The sequence below is a fragment of the Saccostrea echinata genome, unplaced genomic scaffold, assembly GCF_033153115.1.
Source record: "Saccostrea echinata isolate AGI-Se365-2 ecotype Australia unplaced genomic scaffold, CSIRO_AGI_Sech_v1 ptg000027l, whole genome shotgun sequence".
Classification (NCBI taxonomy): Eukaryota; Metazoa; Mollusca; class Bivalvia; order Ostreida; family Ostreidae; genus Saccostrea; species Saccostrea echinata.
Window position 1 is genome coordinate 4,092,075 of NW_026889776.1, and position 16,350 is coordinate 4,108,424.

Consider the following 16,350-nt stretch of genomic DNA (forward strand, 5'->3'; position numbering starts at 1 on the left):
TACTTAATAGATAAGATGTTTCTAGAACAGGATAATATGCATCTTTAATTAAGACATTTTCTGATCGTTACTATGAATAGACCAATAGTTCTATTAATACATATTTTTTTAACATTGAGTGACTTACCTTTGTGAAAATTTCAATTTACGAAATGTCTCTGACCCGCCTTTCAGACCGATTTTTGAGATTTTGCATAGTGTATTAAAATAGAAATAACATTGTAAATTGAAATATATCTTGAATAATCCAGTCGAATTATTGTCTCTGTAGCCAATCATTATTTACATACCAGAGCTTACCAATTGACTGCCATCATGAAAAAGGGCACTTATCTTTTGACGTCACAATGCGCAGAAAACGACGTCAAAGTAACACGGATGTAATTTTTGTCGACTACGTTTTGTGAACTAGAAATAAAATTGGATTTCCAGGTGTTATCAAAAAAAAAAAATAATAAATCATATGAAATTTGATGCAAAAATTTTTAATAGATAATATATAATTACACACTAGTACATACATTTATGAATTATTTTATTTGACTATTTCACTTAATATCACATAATTAAGCAAAACGCGACATTGAACTCATCGTTAATTACTACGATATATTGCGATGTGTTTATATAATGGCTTATGCATGTCTAAAGATACTCTCACTCATACTCAATAAAAGGGTCCAGTTACTGTCGCCTGTGAAATACTTTCAAACTATGCATTACATTTCAAATGATTGAATGTTATTTTAATGTTTGGAGACTTGTTAAACTAACCCTTATGTAACGGCTGTCTGACTTCATTAAAATTTGGGTAAATTACCTCCAAATGTGTCATTTTGAAATGTTCTTTACTGTCACCGGTAACAGGGTTTGGACATAAGGTGCTTAATTTAAAAACTTAAAGAAAAGAAATCGTAAAAAATAACATCATTTAAGATTAAACATATCAAAGTCTAAAAATTAAAAATAACATCGATGTGTTTTTGACTGATGTTATGTTCTGTACTTGATTTTAAAGCGATGTCGCCAAATAAGACACAAGATAAATATCGCCAATTAAAAGTATTATGAACGTTACTTATCAATACATAAATATAACTACAGACAAGCGATGCGATTTTTTATGTAGCTAACTATCATAAACATCCTTTCTTAATACATATACATTTCAACTTTCATCCGCATAAATTTAATTCAGTCTGTAACTTTGCCTTCTTTCTGCGATGAAATAACAATGAAATGTTCGTTACCGCTTTCATCACTACTAAGTCAGAAACGCACTGACATTCCCATTTTTTACTGATAAACTTATACCCTATTCATACGACGAAAATTTGCTTATGTGTGCAAATTTACAGATGAGTAAATTTACACACATAAGTAAAAGTTAATTTGCTATGCGTTCAGACGAGATTTATGTACCGTAAGTAAATCCTCAAATTGTCATTTAAAATAAGTAGATGGACCACTTCAAACTTGTGAATTTTCACAGAAAGAGGGTATTTCCTTACTATTTAGGCATAGGACTAACTTTTGGATGTTCCTCAAAGAGACTAGAACCGGTCCTTCGGATGAGACGGTATAAACCGAGGTCCCGTGTCGCAGTAGGTGCTGGCACGAAAAAGATCCCTCACTGCTCTATTGCCATAAGTGCCGGGTATAGGACAAAATTTGCAGCTCTCCACCGGCAAGTGCTGGCGTCTCCATATGAGTGAAAAATTCTCGAGAGGGACGTTAAGCAAAATACAAACAAACAAAACAAAGAAACTAGAAGAAAAGTTGGAGATGAGAGTATGCTAACAAAACCATTATAATGACCATAGAGTTACTGTATACAGGGAAATTTTCGCCCCCGTTTTATTTTCGCCCCCCTCGCCCTACACATAGGTGGGCGAATTTAAAATGGGGCGAATTCAAAAACCATAGTATAATTTCTTAAACAGAATTGTGACTGGGCGAATTTAAATGGGGCAAAATTGTTTGCAAGTGTGAAAGAGCGAAAATAACACGGGGCGAAAATAATCCTGTATACAGTATTTTCCGTTGGTCGCCATATTGGACGTTAACAATGTCAGATTCTTTCATTATTCAACCAATTTAAACTTCTCACACTGGACAATGAGGCGCAGATAACAGTTTTTCTTTCAAATATATGTTAACAAAGGGTTCCTTAAGTTCATAGGTCTAGTAATTTAAAGATTTTTAACCTTATATTTCTGCTCAAATACCAGTTTGATCTCAAAGATGGCGGCCAAGGGAAATAACTCGAAGGTAAATTGCGTCATATGAAACTATCTGTTCACCAAATGCTGACTTGAAACGAGGTGGTTGAAATCCCTATAGCATCAACCTATCTGTCAGTAGCCTGCCTCAGTTTAAAAACTGTGAAAGGATGAAGAAAGTCACCAAGGGCTAAACTGTGGTGAAGCAATTGATGGCACGCATATTCATATCATAGCTTCTAAGCATTCACACGGTGACTACTTGCACAGGAAGGGGTTCTAATCATTGAAACTGCAGGGAATTTGCGACCACAACTATATCTTTAGAGACATAAGCATGGGTTTGCCAGGAAGGGCGCACGATGCTCGCGTTTTTGCAAATTCGATATTTTATTTCAGAGGAGATAATGGCTCCTTGTTTCTAGAGTGAAGAAAGCAATTTGGAGAAAGCACTATGCTAGTAGTACTTATCGGCGACCCAGCGTATATCCTTTGAAGACTTGGCTTTTGAATCCATACACAAAAAGATCTACCCTTACAGAAACTCAATTCACTTTCAACTTTTGTTTACGTTGCGCAAGAATGACCCTTGAAAATCCGCTTTTTTAGAGCTTTGCTTTCTAACCGCCATGTTTACCAACTGATATTTTACATGCTAATGCATATACAACCGTAACAACGCTTAAAATGGAGATTGATGTTATACACATGATGAAAAATTTACATATGTAAATTTACTGCGTGTTCATACGACATACTTTAAACACGGGAGCAAATAATTTTTGACAACGTGTATGCAAAAGTTTATTTACACCTTGTCCAGACCAGGTGCAAATTTACTCAACTGTGCAGAATTTGCATATGAGCAAATCAGTTCATACGACAAAAATTGCACATGTAAGTAAATTTACATATGTGTAACATATACTGAGGTATGCAAATCGTGTCGTATGAATGGGGTATTAGACAATTACTGACCTTTTTACTGCCGGTGCTGATAAACTTAGAGAAGTGCTGACGATCTTAGTCGGTGCTAATAACTTCTACAGACAATTACTGATCCGTTTACTGTCCCTGCTGAAAAACTTAGACAAGTGCTGACTTTTACTGATAATTACAGTAACTGTCCCTATTGTTCTCGCCTTCGGGGAGACTGCAGATGTGTGAAATTGATTTTTTTTTTTATTTAAAAGAGGGTTTATTTGATTTTTAAAAATTAAATAATTTTTTAACTATGCCCCAATGATATTTTTATAAAGCTCCAGTGATCAATGTATAGTAGAATTATTTATTTAAAAATATTTCTTAAGGAAAACATAAAAGTGCAAAACCTTTCAGCAGATAAGCGATTTATAAACTATTTTTAGTGGCATTTATTAGCTAAATATCATGGCGTTTTACAGTGACCTTTTCCTACTGATTATAAAAAAAATTATTATTTCTTATTTCTTTAATTTGCATGTACTCCCTGTTTTTGTTTAATCTATGTATGAAAAAAATAAAACTGTCTTGTTAGATGTGTTATATGCATTTAATTTTGTATAACAATTGTATTTCAGATCCGCAGTATTCGGTGAGCCAGGGGTGCCCCCCTTTCTGAGAATAGACTTTATGGTGTAATTTTCATACCTTAAATTTGACGTAGATCCCCCCCCTCCCTCCGCCCTCAACTTGTGTTGCTGTACACTCAAACATACGCTAATTCCAGCTTTTGAAAGAAAATATATATTGAAAAGTTAGGCACCCCCCCCCCGGAAAAGGGGTGATTTTAATGAATGTTTTATAGTTTATACAGTTTACTTTTCCCCCTAAATGGCCTGTATTTACTCATTGATCCTTGGTATTCACAGATTAAGTTATTGCTCATTTTATTCTTTTGAATAGAATACATGATAATTGATTTCCATATCTGGAATTTCTGGATTCCTACCTGAGAGAATTATATAGGGTCAATGTCCTTCTATTCAGATGCATTTGTAAATCGTATTTTCTTAATTCATACGTCAATTGTTACTGTTATGATTTGTAATGCAAGACAACTCATTTGGAATTAAGTGATAATAGATAAATGACCTATTTAAAAAAAAAAAATCAGCGGTTTGACAAAAAATATCGGATGCATGTATATTTTAACTCAATTTGGATTGAAAATGATACAGTAACTTTGCTCAGTATAGAAACTGGTTTGATTTTACAGTAATACTGTGCTTATTGTTCTTTCAAAATGTTTCAAGTCTGTAAGTTGATAACTAGAAGAATTGCAGAGTTATTGAACACACAATCGGAAACTCTGTGAAGCACCTTTGTGTAGAAGAAATCGCCTGAGGCAATCCGAGTGTGTACGGTAGCGAGAAAATAAGACAATAGGTGTCACTGCAGCATTATACAAAAGGGCACTCGCCGGATATCACAGTAAGTTAGTTACGCAACATTACGGCGTCGGGTAGACATCTCTGTTCTTCAACACAAGTTTGATGATAAACATTTTGAAGATGCATGTAAAGTTTCTTTATCAACTTCAAAAAAGAAAAAAAACAACAACAACAACAACAACAAACAAACAAACTGAACATAATTCAAAGTTACCGTATATTATCTGAGCTTTTAATGAACAATTTAAGAATAATTATTCGAAAAACAATTTACATACAACAAGATCAAAAGAATAAAAATTTATTCTCAGTCGGATTTATACTGTATCTAAAACTATCTTCATTCACTTCGCCTGGATAAATATTTGTTTTTTTTTTTTTTTTTTTTTTTTGACAGAGAGAGAGACGAACGGCAACTCGGCACAGGAGATGTTGGGGACCTACAATGTATAGTCTTAATCTTACCAAAAAAAAAAAGAAAGAACGATATAAAATATTAATCAAAACTGAAACAAATGACTAAAAAAATACTAATAATAACGATAAAGATTGTATATTGTACCAAGTGGTCACAGAGATTTTCACCCTCCAAAGTACCATATGAATCCATTTCATGTATACTTTATAGATATTGGGTATTTCATGTAACATGGAGAATATACGTGTATGCTAATATTGAAGATTAAATCTCATTTTGATGTTTTGATGAATATTTCGTTGAGCTCTTTGAATCATCTGACGGCATTTAAAATTACAGTCATGTATTTTCCATGTGCAACAGGAAAGAAAAGTCACTATTAATCCAAGAGGATCATGTATTAAGTTAGAAATACATTCCATACTGATTCTCTATTACACATGTAAATATTTCTACGATAATTCATTGCACTTAAATACATTTCATGATTTTGTTTACTGTGTTTAACGCATTCGGCTTCAGAGTGTCAGTGTTAATTCGGATACACCTTAAAGTTAATAATCAATAATTTTTCTGTCGGAGTAACGCCGATGAAATGAATTCAATATCAGTTTACATATCCAACTCAAACAGTCAAGACCCTTAACTACTTGCTGTGAATAAAAATATCAACTTCTGTTATTTTCCTTTGCAAATCAAACTATACATGCCTTTCCTTGTGCACCCGTACTATCCTAAAATTGTCTGCACATCTGAAATCACCGACAAAAAACATTTACATGTACCTAACGGAATTCTACCAAATCACGAGTCAAGCTTTTTCATTCGCTTGAATAGTCGCTTGAGTACACAGAAACTAAATTTGCATTTATTAAGAACTGACAGATCCCTTAAAATCAAAATGCTAACAATCAAAATAAAATAATAGAGAATAATCATTCACTGTAGGTATGAAGCGCCTTTTGGTGAAAATAAAATTGCAAAACATTATAGCCGCCGCTATGATAATAATAATATATTCTGCCATTATCCTGTTTCAAGATGTCCAAAAATTTAGTTTTCTAAAATTAGGCAGTGATTGATTTTTCTCGTGTAAATTTCGACCTGTATACTGTACTCATGGTCATTAAGCGAGGGATCATTTTCGTGCACATTTCGACCTTGCACTCTGCACTCATGGCCATTGAGCATAGAGTTTAGATTTATTGAATGTAAGAGAGGATTCACGAGAAAGATCCCTCACTCCCACATTTATTTCGAAGTTTGTGAAAAGGGGGGTTATAATGGCGTCTACGTAATACAATCGAAGTTGTTTTTCCGCTAGTCGGAAAGGCCCGAGAAGTTGCAATTGATCCATTTCATGTTGCAATAGCTTGAATAAAATTGTTATGTTTTAAACACAGTGGAATTACTTAATAAAAACTATGAAACACTGAGGAAAACAACATCGATCGCTGAAGTTAAGATTAAGTAGTCTACAACAGTAACAAGTGAACTTCGGTGTTCATTTCAACGATTTTTTTTTTTTTTTTTTTTTTTTTTTTTTTGAATTCGGCAATCAACCAGATTTATGATATATTAAATTAAATTGATAGAGAATTTGTGAAACTACCATTGATTCAGTTTTGCTCTGAGCATGCAGAATGGTCAATCAGTTTGTATATTTACTCCTTACACCAGTGGTCAAGCGCAGACATAGAACAGTAGACAATGAGGGTCTGACCACTGCAAATTTCAGATTATTAAGATATACAAGAACGTATCTTGGTTCCGCCTCACTGCTTTAGCATGTGTAAGGTAAACGAATAAAAGAGAAGGCGCCGGACGAATCAGCGATTTTCATTATTTCGTAAGATTATTTTGGAAAAAATGGTTTCATTGCGTAAATCAAAAGCAGTTTAAGAATCCTCTGAAATATGAGATCGACACAATAAAGTTTGCTTTTGTTTCAAAACATTGGAAAAGAAAGAAAAGAAGGGCTGCATTAACACGGTTCCTTGAACGTCTTAAACTTATGAGGAGAGAGAAATAATTAATTGTGCTGCCTATCAGTGTATTTAACTCATTACATGAATAAATTATATTGTTCAATATTATTTGAATACGACTTAAATAAATATATGATAATAATTTAAATTAATTGAATACGACTGAGAATTCAAATTTTATCGAACATCTATTCAAGTTTTTTTAATACCATCAGTCTTTCTGCACTCTAGTTCATTAGCCACCGCAATTTCCATCATAGACATACTTTTTAACAATTTCTATCGGCAATTGTTACCTTCCTTGAAGAGGAACTGCTTTTTTTCAACAAGTTCAAAGAAAGTCTGAAAATATACTTTCCTGTTACTTGATTAAAAAAAAAATTACAAACATGCATTTCCGATCGATGTAAACTGGAATCAATACGTTAAAATACATAAAAAAAAGGCACATTTAGCATCCGCCTGCGATGGTATGAATTAATGAAAACCAGTTTGTTAATTAATTAATTAATTAATTAATTAATTTAGATTTAACATGGATCAAGATAAAGTACAATTATTCCAAACAATAATTATTTAAACTTGATTCACGCATAATTAATTGTACATCGTATTCGTTATGAATTATTTTACAGATATCAATTTAAAAAAATTGTTAGTTTAAACATTTTAACTGTCTTGTAACTCGCACTTTATTTCAGAATATTATTTAGATTAAATTAAGACTGTTTCTAAATTGAAAGTATAATACACACAAACATTTTCACACCACTGCAGCCTCCCCGAGAGCGAGAACAATAGGGACAGTAATTATCAGTAAATGTCAGCACTTGTCTAAGTTTTTCAGCAGGGACAGTAAACGGGTCAGTAATTGCCTAAGTTTATCAGCACCGACTAAGATTGTCAGCACTTTTCTAAGTTTATCAGCACCGGCAGTAAAAAGGTCAGTAATTGTCTAAGTTTTGCAGTAAAGACAGCGCATGGTCAGTAATTGTCTAAGTTTATCAGTAAAAAATGGGAATGTCAGGACGTTTCTGACTTAGTAGTGCATGCAACTAAACGTACTATCTTCACATCGGCTGGTTATTTCATTACAAAGCTAATGTGTGTCGCAAAGAAAAACAACATTTATATCAGCAATCCTACTTTCATTCGAATCAATATCCCATGGTATGTGCTTGTTTGAAATGTTCGTTACTGAGATGTTCGTTACATAGTTTTAAATTCAGTCACTTTAAACGGCGAGAAAACACAACTTCAAGCGTTTTTTAGGATACAAGTTACAAACCCGCCATTGTATTTGAAGGTCAGTGTTGAAGGTGAAACAACCGAGGATGAATAAATAGACTACTGCTTATAATTTGACATCAATGTTTGTGCTGTATATTTATAGTAATGCTCAAAATAAACAAAGAAATGTTCATTACAGGTGGTTTGTTTTGTTTGTTTGTATGTTGTTTAACGTCCCTCTCGAGAATTTTTCACTCATATGGAGACGCCACCACTTGCCGGTGGAGAGCTGCAAATTTTGTCCTATACTCGGCACTTACAGCCATTGAGCAGAGAGGGATCTTTTTCGTGCCAGCACCTACTGCGACACGGGACCTCGGTTTATACGGTCTCATCCGAAGGAGCGAACTCCACGTCCCACAGTGGGATTCGAACCCGCGACGTAAGGATCAACTCCTTACTTTGCGACTCTAGAGCAGACGCTCTAACCACTGCGCCACGCTGGCGACCGTTACAGATGGTAACGAACATTTCACTTTCGGTATCATATCGTACTGAAGTATTTTTTTTTTATTTCTTTATCCTGCTATGAAGTTAATTGGATTAGAAACAATGTACCACATGCGTGATAAGTTGATTTTTTGATTCGTTTATATAATTAAAACAATAACAATATGCAGTGAACACAGCGTTTAAAAGATGTCTTGTAGATATTGTTTTTTGCATATTACTCTTGATCTATTGAAATTTTGACAAAACGGCATTTTGTCATTTCATTTAATGTACAGAAAGTATGCACTCATTTATAATCATGTTTATCGCGAATGTTTCCTTCTCAAAATTTAATATTTTTCAAATTAGTCCAACATTCATAAGTAACGAACATTTATAAAATGTGGTTAACAAACATTTCTTATCATGTTATGTAATTTTATTTCATTTCTATTTAAACTAAATAGAACAAATCACTAGCTGAAATTCAAAAGGACTATATCGGGAAAGACTTAAGGCTCAGACAAATCAGAAAGAATATAATTATATGCTATATACAACCGTAACTAGGATTTGTGAAATGTAAGGGACTTTTCTAACGATTGCAAATTTAACAATTTTACAGACTTTCAAGAAACAAAAATGTTTTCAGAAGTGAGGAAATAACCTTATTGTATAATTTGGTACAAATGATATTTTAGACATGCATGGAATAAAAAAAAAAAATGGAGTATTAATTTGTTGTTAACGTACATTTCCAAAGGATATGACTATCACAGTGTAGAAAATTGACCCGTTTTCGACTATTCAGTAGAAAACAATATTCTTTTTAAGATTGTTTCTCCTCATTATCATGAATATTTACGGAAAATTTTATTACAAAATCCAAAATTATTTCTCTAATGGCACAAAATTGCCCTTTTCACAATCAAATGACTTCAAAATCATTTATTGACACCTGCATAATATATTTCAGCACTAACTTGTGTTATTTGCGTCAATAAAATAATTTACACTAAATTGGTTTAAAAGTAAGTGAATAAGTATTGTTTGAATTAAATTTTTATCTATCTAAATCAAAACATGTTTTTTATGAAATGTACGTTACTTTTTAGTCCCTTTTTGTTCTATGTTTGCAAAGACATTGCATTTTGTTTGGCGAAATCCATATTCTTTTAATGAAGATTAAAACACATATTTTCAATATTTGTTGTATCATATTTCTTCTAGTATAACATATATAAATTATTTGTGGAGTGTAAAACGTGCAATATTTTTATATTCATAAAAAGGGGAAAAGTCCAAATAATACCACTTCCTTAAACATCGGGTATATCACTAACAATAAATTTCATCCAGAGTATTCCATGGTTTTTTAATATGTATTAAATTACAAATTTTACAAATTTAATTTTGATACATAGTTATTAGGGATGGCAATCGAAAACAGAATTGTTAATCGGTTAACCGCAACACGTTCCGACCGATTAACCGGTTAATCGTATCAAAATAAACATTTTCATGACTTTTTTAATACATGTACATACACAAAGTGTTTTTATTATACCTTGTTATAATTTGATATTTATAATCTAACATTTTGTGTAAAAAAAAAAAAAATAAATAAATAAATAAATAAATAAATATATTTGTTTTCTGAGCAATTTGCAAATATTTAAATTTGACTCATATTCAGTAGACTAAGTCTTAATATTAAATGGTACTCTTCAATGTACATACACGTATATTATTTTTCAGAGAGAGAGAGAGACTGAGAGATCAATGCACATATACACTTCTTTATTCTAAAAAACATACCTTCATGTTAAACGTATTTAGCCATTTAATTTTGATACATAGTTATTAGGGATGGCAATCGAAAACAGAATTGTTAATCGGTTAACCGCAACACGTTCCGACCGATTAACCGGTTAATCGTATCAAAATAAACATTTTCATGACTTTTTTTTTTCAAGAATCTCTACTTATAAACACAAGAAGACTAAAAAAGACGTTAGAATATAGAAACATTCTGTGTACCTTGATCAGGGATCTACATGTAAATATATTTTATTTCAATTTCAATCGACAAGAAAAAATTAAGAAAACTCATGAAACATGCCTGAGAAGTCAGACATAGATAATTTTCCAGAGCAGGTGTCACACAAGTTCATGCTGCATTGTTACCATAATCAAAATTAATTCGGAACTTCCACTTACCTTTATTTACACTGTTTGTCTAAAATATAATTTGATGGATAACTGCAAAAGATAATCATACCAAATTCACAGTGCTCATATGTAATTTCTTTAATTATAATATCATTAAAGAGTAACAGGACAATCGGGATATGTTGTTTAAACAGTAATTAACACTGATTAACACTTCACAAACTGATCAATCCGGTGAGCAATAATTACCAACAAGCCAGCCAAAATAGACATGTAAAAACGCTAAATTATCAATATTAATGCAGAGATGTCTTTTAAAGAAAAATGAATTGTAAGAAAATTGCGTTCAAAATAACATACACATAATTTTTTTCGACTAACCGATTACAGATTTTCTAACCGGTTACCATCGTTCCGACCGAGTAATCGGTTAACCGGTTACAAACTGCCATCCCTAATAGCTATTCATAATGACTTGCGCAGTTAGACCAGCTCAGGGTGAAGCACCGATATCCAGATGTGTATTTGAGGGGGGGGGGGGGGGAAGGGGGGGGGCAGAGATAAAAAAAAATCCGAAAAAAAAAATCAGTAAAAGTTCAACCTTTAACAGAGAACCTATGGTTTTTTTTCGTTTTTATTTATAGATTTATTTATTTTTATATTTTTTTTTTGGGGGGGGGGGGGTAGATATTGGTATATCCGGAAAAAAAGTCATTTAAATGCACAAACATACCGTAATAGTGGATAAATCTGGTTAGCAAAAAAACAACATCCAAATGAATAGAACCATGTCGACAGAAAGGAAGTAAAAACGAAAATAACCCTCGTTCAAATAAATTGGTCAGAGGAGATAAAATGGCTGACTGTCGAATGACCTAATAGAAAACACGGAGATTGAATAATTTATGCCGATATTCATTGTAAACATGAGTTAGAAGACACGGGTGTTTTTCCAACAGTGCATAATTAATTGTACTTCTGAAACTTTATGCTTCCCTATTTAGCTATAGTGTTTCCTTTTCACAAATAAGTCTTCTGTGATATAAATGAAGATAAAAATTTCTTTTTAATGAAAGAATGAAAAGAAATGAATTTTTCCGGAATATATTTGAAACTTCTTTCATCTCGGCGAGAGACCTAGTAGTAATTCTACTGTTTCTTATTCTTATTTTACGAGGTTTCATCTTTCCGTTGGAAGAGAAAATTGTTGGACTTTTTTTTTTGTTTTTTTTGTTTTTTTTCCCCCTAACAAAAAGTTTGTAAATAAACTGAACTTAACTGGTTAGTCAATGTTTCAAAGTTATTAATATAGTAAATCAAAGTTATCACTACAGTTATCAATATAGAAAATCAAGTGTCAAAACTATCAATATTGTGAATCGAAGTGTCAAAGTTTTCAATACAGTAAATCAAAGTGGTAAAGTTATTAATATAGTAATTCAGAGTCAAGGATATCACTACAGTAAAACAAAGTGTCAAAGTTATCAATATAGTAAATCAAAGTGGCAAATATTTCACTACACGTTGCCGTTGGACCCCTGGCATATTTCATTCAATATTTGTGGGCTGTCTGTGGCGACGTCTTTCGGGAAAATTACAAATCTTGATTGTTTTTCTCATCTCTCAACCAATCACATTAAGCCATTTTATGATAAACAACTTGTAACACGTGCATTTGAGGTGTCAACTGAATCCTTATCTAACTACACAGGTAAAATTGCAACGTATGTTCAACATATGTTTCGAGTAACATATGTTGAACATACGTTAAACATATGTTGACCATATGAATTTTCGACAGTATGTTGAACATATGTTTAAAATATATGCTGAACATACGTTTCAAATATATGTTGAGCACATAGCAGACTCAAAACATATGTTGAACATATGTTTGTGGTAACTATATGTTTAACATATGTTGAGCATATTTTAAACATATGGTTGTTTCAAACATATGTTCAACATATCTTTTGAGTTTCACATAAAATTCATACTGAACATCATATAATAACCAATCACCTTTTCACATTTATTTCATTTAATATTAAATTAATGTTATCGTTATTTGAATTAATTTTAGTTTAATTTAACGAGATAAAAAAATATGTTTACTTAATTAATTTAATGTTAATCAGTGAACCGGCAATGATTTAATATTAAGAAATACAAATTAATTAAATAATAAAAGTAAGTAAGAAATAAAATTAACATATGTTTAACATATGAAAAACATATGAACATAAACATATGTTAACCATATGTTCATACAAAACATATAAGCAACATATGTTAAACATATGATCAACATATGTTCATAAACATATGTAAAACATATGTTGCTCGTTTTTTATGACGAACATATGTTTCAGAACATATGTTCAACGTATGTTCAACATATGTTAAACATACATTGCAATTTTTCCTGTTTATTTATGAAATCTTTAATTCGATCCGTGCTTCTCAATGAGAGAAGCAAGCCCATGAATATTGAATGAAATATGCCAGGGGTCCAACGGCAACATGTTGACTCGGACCCCTGGCTTGCGAGGACGCGCTACAGTTAATCAAAGTGTCAAAGTTACTAATATAGTAAATCAAAGTGTCAAAGATATCACTATAGTAAGTCAAAGTTCAAAGTTATTAATATAGAAAACCATGTATCAGAGTTATTAAGATTGTAAATCAAAGTGTCAAAGTTATCAATGCAGTAAATCAAATGTCAAAGTTTTCAATACAGTAAATCAAAGTGGCAAAGTTTTGAATAGAGTAGTTCAAAGAGTCAAAGATATCACTACAGTAAAACAAAGTGTCAAATTTATTAGTACAGTAAATCAAAGTGTCAAAGATATCAGTACAGTAAATCAAAGTGCCGTAGTTATCAATGTTGTAAATCGAATTTTTCAAATTTATTACTTTAGTGAATCAAAGTGTCAAAGTTACTACTAAATTGCCATTGTGATCACAATAGTTAATTAAAGTGTCAAAACTATCACTATATAGTGTCATTGTGATAATAGCTTTAGTTAAGCAGAGTGTCATAATTATAACTAAAGTAAATCAATATAAAAAAAAAAATATCACTATACCAATTAATCAAAGTTTTCGATTGAAAGTAATAACTTTTTAAAAAATTAAAATGTGAATTTATCAACTTTTTTTCTTAAATTATCACTGTAATTAAGTTTCAAAAGTTATCACATTAGTGTCATAGTGGCCACTAACAAACAAAAGTCTTCAAATTTATCACAATAATGACATAGTGAGCACTTTTTTGATAATTTTTATAATGATTTTTTGATAATTCTTTTAATACGAATGTCTAGTAAAAAAAAATAGCTTTCTTTTTTTTCTTTTTAGTGCCATTTTACAGAAATATGACTACAGACATTATGAAGTCCATCCTTTGCTCATAACTGAATACTAACCTTCAAAAGTTGTCGACTTTTTATCTCGTAATAATGAATTTTTATCTCATTTTTATGACTTTTCTAAGTCGTAGTAGCCACTTTTTATGTCGTTATTACGACTTTTTATCGCGTCATTACGACTTTCTTCAGTCGTAATAATGACTTTAAATCTCGTAATTATGACTTTTTATCTGGTTATAACGACTTCTTTTTTGTCTTTTTTTTTTAATTTTATTTCTTTAATTTTCTTAATTTGACCTTCCTAGGCTTTTGTAATAATATATGAGAAACTATTTGAAATATACTTTTAAAAATAAAAAAAAAGCCTTGATGTAACTCATGTAAAGAGTGGAATACATACCTTAAGAATCTGTTGTTTGAATAAATAACGTCATAACTTTGTTCATAAAAGATTAAATATCTACATATACATAAATATGATATTGGTATGTAGTCATTCTGTACATATGTACAAGTAGGCATATATACACGTTGATTTACCAAACAAGTAAACCTGTAAAGGGGAAATGTACAATCACGTTGCATTAACATGTACATGGTACATATACACTTTGAAGAAAGCTGTCATTTTTTACTGATACTTACTCATTTTCAGCAATCCTTATTATTTCTTGGAATAAGACATTTTGTGAATATTAACTGAACCTATTACAAGCATATTTATCCAAATCTATTATTTGAAAACATTAGAAAGTGTGTTCCCCAGGAAGCAATCTGTTAGTCGATCAGGTATCAATTATTGGTATCAAAAGGATATAATATTCATAGGTTTTATTAAGTGAAAGTTAAACTCATGGCATATTTATTTGAGGCAATAAGGAAACAAAATGAGAATGAATCCATGCATAACATTAATAAGAGATTCTTAAATGAGGATATTAAGATTTTGTGTATGTCAAAAAGCACACTCGTCCCCACGCCTAGTTTCATTTGCCAGTGGAAGTCATATTAGGAAATGGATACATAGAGAATAACTTTCTTCTTGAAAATTATGTACATATATAAAACATAAAAAGCATTCAACAAGATGTGCTAGTGAAACACTGATGCTTCCCTATGACAACTTATGGAAAAGGTTAAAGTTTCTCACATGCAACTGATGCAAGTTAAACTTCAAGATCAAGAGATCAAAAATGTTGGTACTCAAAAAAAGACCTTGTGTCAGTGGATATACCTAGTAAATATGATAGCCCAAGTACAAACCATTCATAAGTTATGCATATGGTAAAGTTAATGTTTTTTTTAAAGTGGATCAAACCAAGATTAAGGTCAAAAGGTTAAAATAAATGGAACATATAGGGGAAGACCTTGCCAAAAGAAATAGATAATTATGCAAAATATAAAACCTTAGAACAGTTCAAAAGCTATGGCCAAGGTTGAAGTTTTTCAAAAGTATGCCAAACTCCAGGGTCAAGGTCAAAAGGTCAAAATTGTTGGAATCTAAAGGAAGGTCTTAACACAAGAAATATACCTGTGATGTTTGAAAGCCCTAGTAAAAACTGTTAAGAGTTTATGACCAAGGTTAAAGGGTTTTTTTAAGTGGATCAAACTATAAGGTCAATGTAAAAAGGTGAAAAATATATATACCCATGGCAAAGTGTTGTCACGATGAATACACATGTAAAAAACGAAAGCCATAGCATAAACTGTTCAAAAGTGATGGCCAAGGATAAAGTCGGGTAAATTTATGTAAAAGGGGATAAAACTCCAGGTCAAGGTCAAGATGTCCAATTTGTTGGTACCCAAAGGAAGGTCTTGTCACAAGGAATACACATGTGAAATATGAAAGCAATAGCTCCAAGCAATCAGAAGTTATAGGCAACGCTAAAGTTTTTGTGGACAAATAAATAAACAGAGACGGACAGACAGGGCAAAATCTAAACACTCCCGAATCTTCAATCACGGGGAGGGGGGGGGGGGATTAAAAAGAACAGTGAATTTTTGGTACATGTCTAGAAAAAAAAATGTAATAATTAGGCATATATTATCTCGTACTTACAATTTTTATGCCCCCGTAATGGAAGA